This window comes from Musca domestica, unplaced genomic scaffold (genome assembly GCF_030504385.1).
Source record: "Musca domestica strain aabys unplaced genomic scaffold, Musca_domestica.polishedcontigs.V.1.1 31, whole genome shotgun sequence".
Classification (NCBI taxonomy): domain Eukaryota; kingdom Metazoa; phylum Arthropoda; class Insecta; order Diptera; family Muscidae; genus Musca; species Musca domestica.
In genome coordinates this window covers 10,202,849-10,213,443 of record NW_026712309.1, presented here as the reverse complement: position 1 = coordinate 10,213,443, position 10,595 = coordinate 10,202,849, and the positions used below count along the sequence as shown (strand labels likewise).

Genomic DNA, 10,595 nt, shown 5'->3' with positions numbered 1-10,595 from the left:
TAGCCTTCTATCTCATCTCAAATTTTAGCCTTCTATCTTATCCAATTCAGGAACCAATGTTGGACAAATGACAAATATATATATATATATATATATATATATATATATATATATATATATATATATATATATATATATATATATATATATATATATATATATATATATATATATATATATATATATATATACCTCCGTATAGGTATTTCCTTCCTTAAGTATAGCTTTGTCTCTTTGCCGACGTTTTTCTAATTTCGATCTGAGAAAAATATCCCATTTATCGGCTGCCACTGCAAAAGTGTATTTGAGTGTGTTTGATTTTTCGCATAATCTGACATTATTTATATATATCTATATATATATATATATATATATATATATATATATATATATATATATATATATATATATATATATATATATATATATATATATATATATATATATATATATATATATATATATATATATATATATATATATATATATATATATATATATATATATATATATATTAACTCAGCGTCAAGACAAAAACTCCCCAGAGTTATTATGTGATATGATGTGTAGGTGAGAGATGTGGTGCGGGTGATTCGCGCGTGTGGTGTAAAAAGAAAGAAAATAGCTAATTATAAAACACAAGAATAATTAGTAATAATTCTAGAGTAAATTCATGTTTTATTGGTGGTTCTTTCTTTCTTTTCTTATTGAACGACAAATTACCTTTAGTAATTGGGGTGGCGACAGAGGCCGTGTGCTTACGCTTTCGTTTCTCAAAGACAAGTGAACGCAGACGTTCTTAGTGATCGCAGAGGATCCCTTGTCTATTTCTAATACATATGGAAACACAGACAAGTGAACGCAGAGGTTCTGAGTGACCGCTGAGGGTCCCATGTCTGAATATTATTACAACTACAACTACTTCCAATGAGAGCAAGGTGAGCCTACCGCCAACAACCAATACCCAGCGGCGATCCGCTCACTACGGTATCCGCCAAGGGAATTGTAGAGGAGATGCCAGTGTGCCAATCAGCATCCGTGATTGACGAGTATTGGAAAGTTGTGGTGGAACGTATCGAACTTATACATTCCGGCCCCTTGCTAGAACTAAGAGTCTAGCAATCTATATAAATTTATTATGAGTAAGGAAAGAACGTAAATTCAGATTCCTAAGTGAGCTATAGTTGCAGATTTTCAAATTATTAAAGCGATATGACGAATTATAAATAGATGCAATTTACTATTTCATGTTTAGCGCAATTGACTATTTCAACAAAAATTGAATTTTAAAAGATACAATGGTTTTCTTGATTGGTCGATTTCAAAACTGTGTGCCAAATTATGTAACATTTGCTGGAGGTACTGAACCGGCGAGAATATACCCGAAAATAGACTTTTGGGCTAGCAAAGAATCTAAAACAATTTTGGGCGGTTCAGCTTCAATAATCTTAGGGTATAGGTCAGCGCCAAGTAGCAAATCAATTGGGCTGTCATCGAAAGAATCCGCTAATTCAAGATCAGGAATTTAAATTACAAGTATATGGTGACAAGAACAACTTTCCTTTGACCTTAGGCAAGATTAACGCTTTTGTTTCCATAATTCTAGATGCATTTCTAGGGGAAGACAACTTAAGAGAACAGACATCTCTCGGCGATGCAGATTTAGATTTGCTTGTCAAAGAACAAGTTGAAATACCAAGTGCATTTTTAAGTTTATTACTTATAATTGATGTCTTAGAAGAAGGGTCTACAATTGCGCGAGTTGTGTACGATTTACCGTTATGAACTATGTTGACTACTGCAGTTCCCAAAAGCACATTATCTTCAATGGTGTTGGGAGACTGGCTTTTACAAGCAGAGGGTGGGTGCGTTTTAGAAGGCTTAGGTCCTCGACTTTTGACATTCGTAAAAGTAGGAGGGGGGTTTGTACCTCGACTTTTGACTTCAGTAAAAGCCGGAGGTATTTTTTTAGAATCCGAAATGATATTTTGAGCAGACTTGCAGAACATCGAAGATTTTCGACTTTTAATATTGTTGGAAACCAGAGATGGTTTTGAGCATAATGCTGCAACAACTCTACTAGTTTGTGGCCGGTGGAGAAGGCTGTGGTGCCTTTGTTTGCAAGATTTGCAACTATTGGTACTGCGACAATATTTAACTACATGGCCACGCGAAAGACAATTTATACAACACTTATTCTTTTTCACAATCAAGAATTTGTCCTCAAACGAAAGTTTTATAAACTGGGGGCAGAGTCGGAGAACATGACTCTGGTTAGGACAAATGGTGCAAAAAGTACTTGACAGTAAATTAGTAGACTGAGATGAAGGAACAGATTTTGGCCTATGTACCAATGACTTTTTAATAATGGAACTAGATGTACGAACATGCTTGGGTGCCAACGATCTAGTGGAGGAGCAATGAGGTGAAACATTCTGTGATGATAAGGATTTCTTTCTGGGATAAAAATGATTTATTCGAGGAAATAGGAGAAGTGACTATTTTTGACTTTTCTGTGGGCGGACTTTTGTGTATATTCTGAAGCATCTAAGTCTGGCCAAGAAGGCAACAACGACTTATTTTTGATGCTTTGCTCCCACAGAGTTAAAGTTATTTTTGGCAAGCACTGCAAACACATATACAAAATAATCGGATCCCACTGAACCGTGGCGACGTCATAGACGGCCATTGCAGCGAGACAACTATTTATTCCACTTTGAATATTTTCCAAACCTTGACTAGTTTCTCTATCTATGGAAGGAATATCAAACAAGTTTTTGATATGGCTATTTACTATGATGCGTTTATTGTCGAAAGCCTCCATTAAAGCTTTCCATGCCAATGGGAAGCTACTATTGGTGAGTGGAAATCTCGAAACTATGGTTCTGGCATCACCAGTAGTCTTCTGCAAAAGATAGGAGAGACGCTCTATGTTTGAAAGACGTTCATTTTTTACAAAGAGTATGGTGAACAAATCACGAAATGTGGGCCAAGCGACAAAATCACCAGCAAAAACTTTGATATCTAGAGGTGGCAACATGTAACATTGATTATGGAAGGAGGGATTGGAGCAACTATTATTAGGAGAAGATTTGGAAAAAACATCAACGGGTGGAGAAACAGACTGCACAGGAACCGAAAAGTTAGGTTCGCTCGAAAGCAAGCCTGATGGTGGTGTAACACTATCACTATTAGGAGGAGGAGCTATAGCAGAACAATTCTCATAGACGGGTGATTTGAGACGAGCCAGATGCCGCTTAATTGTGGTCAAATACCAGTGGTATGCGATAAATGAATTATTATATTTATCCTCAACGCCATTCAAATTATCAACCTGTGCAGTATCGGATGCCGTGAGGTAGTTTTTGCACTCAGTGTAAGTGCTCAAGACCTTATCCCAAAATTCTTGAATTTCCAAAATTCGAATTTCAAGATTACATACAGTAAATTGAGATTCTTTTATCTGTTCGAAGAATTCAACAGATTTGAGAAGAGTGTTAGAAGCTCTAACAAAGCGAGTAACTGGCGTTATCGACATTATGTAACTAGTTTATTTTTAACAAAAACATTGAGAAATTTCCACAAATAAAAACCTCCAAATACGACAATATGTTATAAATATTGTTAAATAATGTTAGAAAAATTGCAACAACAATAAATGCGCGTTAGTGACGACGACAAAATAACCAACCGACAGATGGATGCACTGTTATTACAAGTGTGTTGTTATTGCTAATTAGAAACAAACAATTCTCGTTAAAGGGCTCAACCTTTGAAACGTGAAGTGGGATAACAACAGCGAACGTTTGGTTGGTGAGAAATTGAACAACAAATAAACCAAACGACCAAATATAAAAGAATGTGACTGTATGCTGTGCTGATGTACCAACTATGGCGGGACACTTTCTATTCTCACAAAGGGTTCAACATTTGAAATGAGAGTTAGAAATGGAAATAAACGAACAGAGCGGTAATGACAAGAGCACCAAATATTTTTGTATGACCAACGCGACGACGGATGATCAGTACAAGTGAAGCTAATTATTTTCACAACGAGAGAACTAAAGGAAAATGCACTTGATTAACACAAGAAGTGTTAATATAAGTCGACCAACTGACTTGTTCTTAAACGAAAAGCAAATGTATGATCACCGCGATGTTAGATGATCAGTACAACGAGTAAAATTTTTATGCAAAGACGAGAGTGGACTGTATTTCATATGTCACACGCGCGTAGAGCAATTGAGATTCGACCAAACCGAAACAATTTAAATATTCACTAAGAAACCGCGGGTAGCTCACCTCAAATGGTAATCTGAATTTACGTACCTTTTTCTTAGTGTTGATTATAGTGTTGAAAGAGAATCCAGCGATTTCTTCATGCAATACAGGGAGCAACGACAAAGGGATGGCTTTTATCCGGTTCGATGCGACCAATGTTTAACTCAGGGGAGTGGGGAGAATGGCTTCGATAGCGTCAAGACAACAAAAACTCCCCAGAGTTATTATGTGATATGATGTGTAGGTGAGAGATGTGGTGCGGGTGATTCGCGCGTGTGGTGTAAAAAGAAAGAAAATAGCTAAGAATAAAATACAAGAATAATTAGTAATAATTCTAGAGTAAATTCATGTTTTATTGGTGGTTCTTTCTTTCTTTTCTTATTGAACGACAAATTACCTTTAGTAATTGGGGTGGCGACAGAGGCCGTGTGCTTACGCTTTCGTTTCTCAAAGACAAGTGAACGCAGAGGTTCTAAGTGATCCCAGAGGATCCCTTGTCTATTTGTAATACATATGGAAATACAGACAAGTGAACGCAGAGGTTCTGAGTGACCGCTGAGGGTCCCATGTCTGTATATTATTACAACTACAACTACTTCCAATGAGAGCAAGGTGAGCCTACCGCCAACAACCAATACCCAGCGGCGATCCGCTCACTACGGTATCCGCCAAGGGAATTGTAGAGGTGTGTGCATCCGTGATTGACGAGTATTGGAAAGTAGTGGTGGAACGTATCGAACTTATATACATACACACATATATATATATATATATATATATATATATATATATATATATATATATATATATATATATATATATATATATATATATATATATATATATATATATATATATATATATATATATATATATATATATATATTCAATTATATTCAATAGAAAATACAGAAAAAATGATTTTAAAGAAAAAAAAACGTTGCACCAATATCGTTCTATGCAAAATCAGGGTACCAACACTCCAAAGCATATGGCCATACATTCACCACATATTCAATAGCAGCAACAGCAGAATATGAATATCAAAATCTCAATAATTTGGTCAATAGCCAACAACATAATATCCAGGAACAGAATCGCAAAAAATTGAATCGAATTCATTGGAGTCGAATTCTTGCACTACTCCCCGTGATGTGTTTTGGATTAAGATGGTCCATACAAATCTTAGACGTTGCGGCTAACTTAATTCCTCAAGCTGCACTCCATTCCAACCTCCTTCCTTCATCTTTAGGAACACTAAATAGTCTTAAATTTCCATCACAATATATCTTATTGCAAATCCTGCACTTTTTCATTTTCTTTTAATTTTTTTTTACTGGTTTCACTCTAAACATGCTCTTAAATTATTTGAAATATTATAAAAAGGTACTTTTAGGGAAGAAAACATAAACAAATTAGTTGTTGCATTCATTTAGGGCGAATTCATCATTACAACAATTTGTTTTGACATTTAATGGTGCCGTCAGCTGGGCTGATGCGATTACCTAGTACATCTACCTTGGGTAGGGCTAACAAGGTTGAAAAATGTATTGATACATTTCAATGTTCGCGCGTCACAACAAATGTAAAGTAAAAAGATAAACTTAAAATCTAAAGAAAAACTAATATTTGTCGTGCAAAAAAAAAACAAAAAGAGAAAATATGGAGCAACTGATGTATTCACTTTCGGATGATTCTAGGAGTGAAGAGGACTGCCTGAATGAGGAATCAGACAAAGAAAACGTATTGGAAAACAGTGCATAATTAGGTAAATTGAAAAATTAAGCTTAAAATCAAAGATGTTCGCTTTTTACTGCGAACATTTTCTTTTTATTTTTTAAGTTGGCTCTCTTCCCAACTTGTGGCATAAGGTCTTATAGCAGACTTAACATTAACAAACATGTCAGCCTCTCCGGGGTTGGGATTTGAGAAAACTCCACCTCTAAATACTCTTCAACACATTCTGAAAAAACAAATTCTAAATAAACAGCATTCAAAAATAGTTATGAATTTTAACTTATTTTCAATACTCATTTTTTTAAATTTTGGTTTCACCAGTCCGATTTAGACTGTTTTCTTTTGGAATTTTGAATGTTGACATTTTATCGCATTTCTACTAATTTTCTGTTCCCTTATTTTTTGAGCACACCTAAATGAGAATGGCATTTCGTACTGTTCTCTCTTCTGCTACCTTTACTACTAAAAAAGTACTGGAACACAACTTAAGTAGGTATTTTAAATCAGCTATTTCACGATTTAGATAGCGGTGGCATTTTTGAAAAAAATGTTGGCTATCTGAAGGAAAAAGATCAATTAATTTCAAAATTTGGATTAAACAGTGAATTAGTAATATAGCATTGTTTTATACTATTTGAAATAAAAAATATACAAAATAATATTTTTTTACTGAAATACCATATGCCGACTACAGGCAAATAGACATCCCGAGCATTGGAAAATGGTGCCTACTTTTGCCAATTTAATAAAAACAAATTAAATTTTTGTTTATTATTTCTAAAAGTAAACAAATTTTGGAATCCGAACAACTTTATTTTTCTGCAATTTAAAGATTTCACTCAGAATGTTGAAAGATTGAAAAATCGAAAAGCCTGAAAGTGCCGACTACTGGTGCGTTTATCCTATAAAAGCAAGAAAAACATACAAAATAAAAATATTGTTTTATGTTATTTTTAGAAGCATCAAACAGTAATTACAAGTTAGGGCATAATGATTAAATGTTAAAAACACAACGCTGAAGTGATTTCTAAGATTCTGCGTGATATTTATTGCTTGCAGGGTAAAATTATAAAGCAAAAGAAGAACTACAACAACGACAAAAACATAGACATGTCGCAGTAGGTCTGAAATGAGATATAAAAAGAAATTGAAATTAAATTGTATCTTTACAAACATTGTAAAATGCAAAAATTACATTTAAATAAACTGTTAGATTTTAGTTATTTTTTCTAAAATTTGCACTTTTTCATGGACCTGAGATTTTTTCCTTCGGGTATGAACTACACTACACCGGATATGAACTACACCGGCTAAAGTTCTTTTCATCATTTTAATGAGGTGTATATATTATATTATTATATTTTGGCATCAATTTTTTTGAACGCGAACCGCTTGTGACCACCTGAATTTTCAAAAGCCTTCAAATTATATCCTGGACTTTCGGGTCAAAAATTTGAGAAAATTCCAAAAAATAAGTTTCTCCGAATCAAAATTAATTTTGCAATTTCTCTTATAGAATTTGCACACTCCTGCATAACCTGCTTGAAGATAGTAGTTATTTCTGCGTCCGCGTGCTTCTTGGTATACTTCCGCCGAGGTTCGTTTGCTTGGCTGCTGCTTTCGTCAGTTAGCAGAAAATCGTTGACAGAAGACGACGAGCAATCAAGAATGCTTGGCAAATCATTGTCTATGTTATCAATGTTTCCAATCGTTCTACTCAAATAAAAACACATTAAAATTTGGTAATAACATATTATACTTACGTTCGTGCATCTTTGTAGCCATCTAAAAACTCCAGCGGCTCCATATATCTTCACTCAGGCGCAATTATACAAATAAATAAACGTATTAATTATGTATTTTTATAGGAGTAACAGATATTAGAGTGACCATAACAAAATTTTAAAGTAAAAAGTAACTTTATTTACTAAAACACATAAAATTCGTACAAGTATGACCACCTTGTACTGTTTTGTTCGCCGTTCGCCGGCGTATGAAATAGAAATAAAGCTAATTGAGTTGCGGCGTCCGACGAAATTTTCGGCGGCGCCGTGACTATGTGCATTTCCATATGCACATATGTTTTTTTTTTTTTTTGACGACGAACATACGCCGAGAAAAATTCGTCGTGTTCCTAGCATTAATATGATAAGCATGATACCATTATTTCCTGGATATCATTAATTTTGCAGTTCGGTTTAGTATAGCTCGTTACTAATAAATTACAATTGGTGACGTTAGCGACAAAGTACTTTTAAATATTGAAGCTTAGCAAGCATAGAAATAATAAAACAAGGTAAAAAGCAGTAAGTTCGGCCGGGCCGAACTTTGAATACCCTCCACCATTTGGAACGAATTTGGAAATTTTCAAAAAATAAAGTCCTTAAAATTACAATTTTAAAAATACCGAATATAGCCGTTATATTAGTGTCTATACGTCGTGGACGTACATAGGCCTTGTTTGTCATAACCCACTACCATATTCAAATTCGAAACTTGAAATAAACGGTGAATAATGCAGCTAAACTCATCAAAATATCGTATATAGGGAGGTACCGTTATATCGGAGCTGTGCGAAGACCTGGACCAGCATAGACAATATTCTGTCACAGGCTATAGCATACGACATCTCAAAAAATTTCGGTGGGTATTTCGGTGGGAGTAGTGCAAGAATTCGACTCCAATGAATTCGATTCAATTTTTTGCGATTCTGTTCCTGGATATTATGTTGTTGGCTATTGACCAAATTATTGAGATTTTGATATTCATATCCTGCTGTTGCTGCTATTGAATATGTGGTGAATGTATGGCCATATGCTTTGGAGTGTTGGTACCCTGATTTTGCATAGAACGATATTGGTGCTACGTTTTTTTTTTCTTTAATACCATTTTTTCTGTATTTTCTATTGAATATAATTGAAATATGTATATATATATATATATATATATATATATATATATATATATATATATATATATATATATATATATATATATATATATATATAGATATATATATATATATATTTATATTTATATATATATATATATACATATATATATATATATATATATACATATATATATATATATATATATATATATATATATATATATATATATAAGGCCAAGAAGGCAACAACGACTTATTTTTGATGCTTTGCTCCCACAGAGTTAAAGTTATTTTTGGCAAGCACTGCAAACACATATACACAATAATCGGATCCCACTGAACCGTGGCGACGTCATAGACGGCCATTGCAGCGAGACAACTATTTATTCCACTTTGAATATTTTTCAAACCTTGACTAGTTTCTCTATCTATGGAAGGAATATCAAACAAGTTTTTGATATGGCTATTTACTATGATGCGTTTATTGTCGAAAGCCTCCATTAAAGCTTTCCATGCCAATGGGAAGCTACTATTGGTGAGTGGAAATCTCGAAACTATGGTTCTGGCATCACCAGTAGTCTTCTGCAAAAGATAGGAGAGACGCTCTATGTTTGAAAGACGTTCATTTTTTACAAAGAGTATGGTGAACAAATCACGAAATGTGGGCCAAGCGACAAAATCACCAGCAAAAACTTTGATATCTAGAGGTGGCAACATGTAACATTGATTATGGAAGGAGGGATTGGAGCAACTATTATTAGGAGAAGATTTGGAAAAAACATCAACGGGTGGAGAAACAGACTGCACAGGAACCGAAAAGTTAGGTTCGCTCGAAAGCAAGCCTGATGGTGGTGTAACACTATCACTATTAGGAGGAGGAGCTATAGCAGAACAATTCTCATAGACGGGTGATTTGAGACGAGCCAGATGCCGCTTAATTGTGGTCAAATACCAGTGGTATGCGATAAATGAATTATTATATTTATCCTCAACGCCATTCAAATTATCAACCTGTACAGTATCAGATGCCGTGAGGTAGTTTTTGCACTCAGTGTAAGTGCTCAAGACCTTATCCCAAAATCCTTGAATTTCCAAAATTCGAATTTCAAGATTACATACAGTAAATTGAGATTCTTTTATCTGTTCGAAGAATTCAACAGATTTGAGAAGAGTGTTAGAAGCTCTAACAAAGCGAGTAAATGGCGTTATCGACATCATGTAACTAGTTTATTTTTAACAAAAACAATGAGAAATTTCCACAAATAAAAACTTCCAAATACGTCAATATGTTATAAATATTGTTAAATAATGTTAGAAAAATTGCAACAACAATAAATGCGCGTTAGTGACGACGACAAAATAACCAACCGACAGATGGATGCACTGTTATTACAAGTGTGTTGTTATTGCTAATTAGAAACAAACAATTCTCGTTAAAGGGCTCAACCTTTGAAACGTGAAGTGGGATAACAACAGCGAACGTTTGGTTGGTGAGAAATTGAACAACAAATAAACCAAACGACCAAATATAAAAGAATGTGACTGTATGCTGTGGTGATGTACCAACTATGGCGGGACACTTTCTATTCTCACAAAGGGTTCAACATTTGAAATGAGAGTTAGAAATGGAAATAAACGAACAGAGCGGTAATGACAAGAGCACCAAATATTTTTGTATGACCAA

General features: G+C 34.2%; 1 long non-coding RNA gene across 1 annotated transcript; it reads right to left on the bottom strand.

The window, feature by feature from the left end:
• Positions 1 to 6,768: 6,768 nt before the first annotated feature.
• On the bottom strand, positions 6,769 to 8,028 carry LOC131803578 (uncharacterized). The gene is made up of 3 exons (XR_009342662.1): positions 7,782 to 8,028; positions 6,996 to 7,142; positions 6,769 to 6,920 (listed from the first exon to the last, which is right to left on the bottom strand). It is a non-coding gene; the product is annotated as an uncharacterized LOC131803578 (long non-coding RNA).
• Positions 8,029 to 10,595: the final 2,567 nt, after the last annotated feature.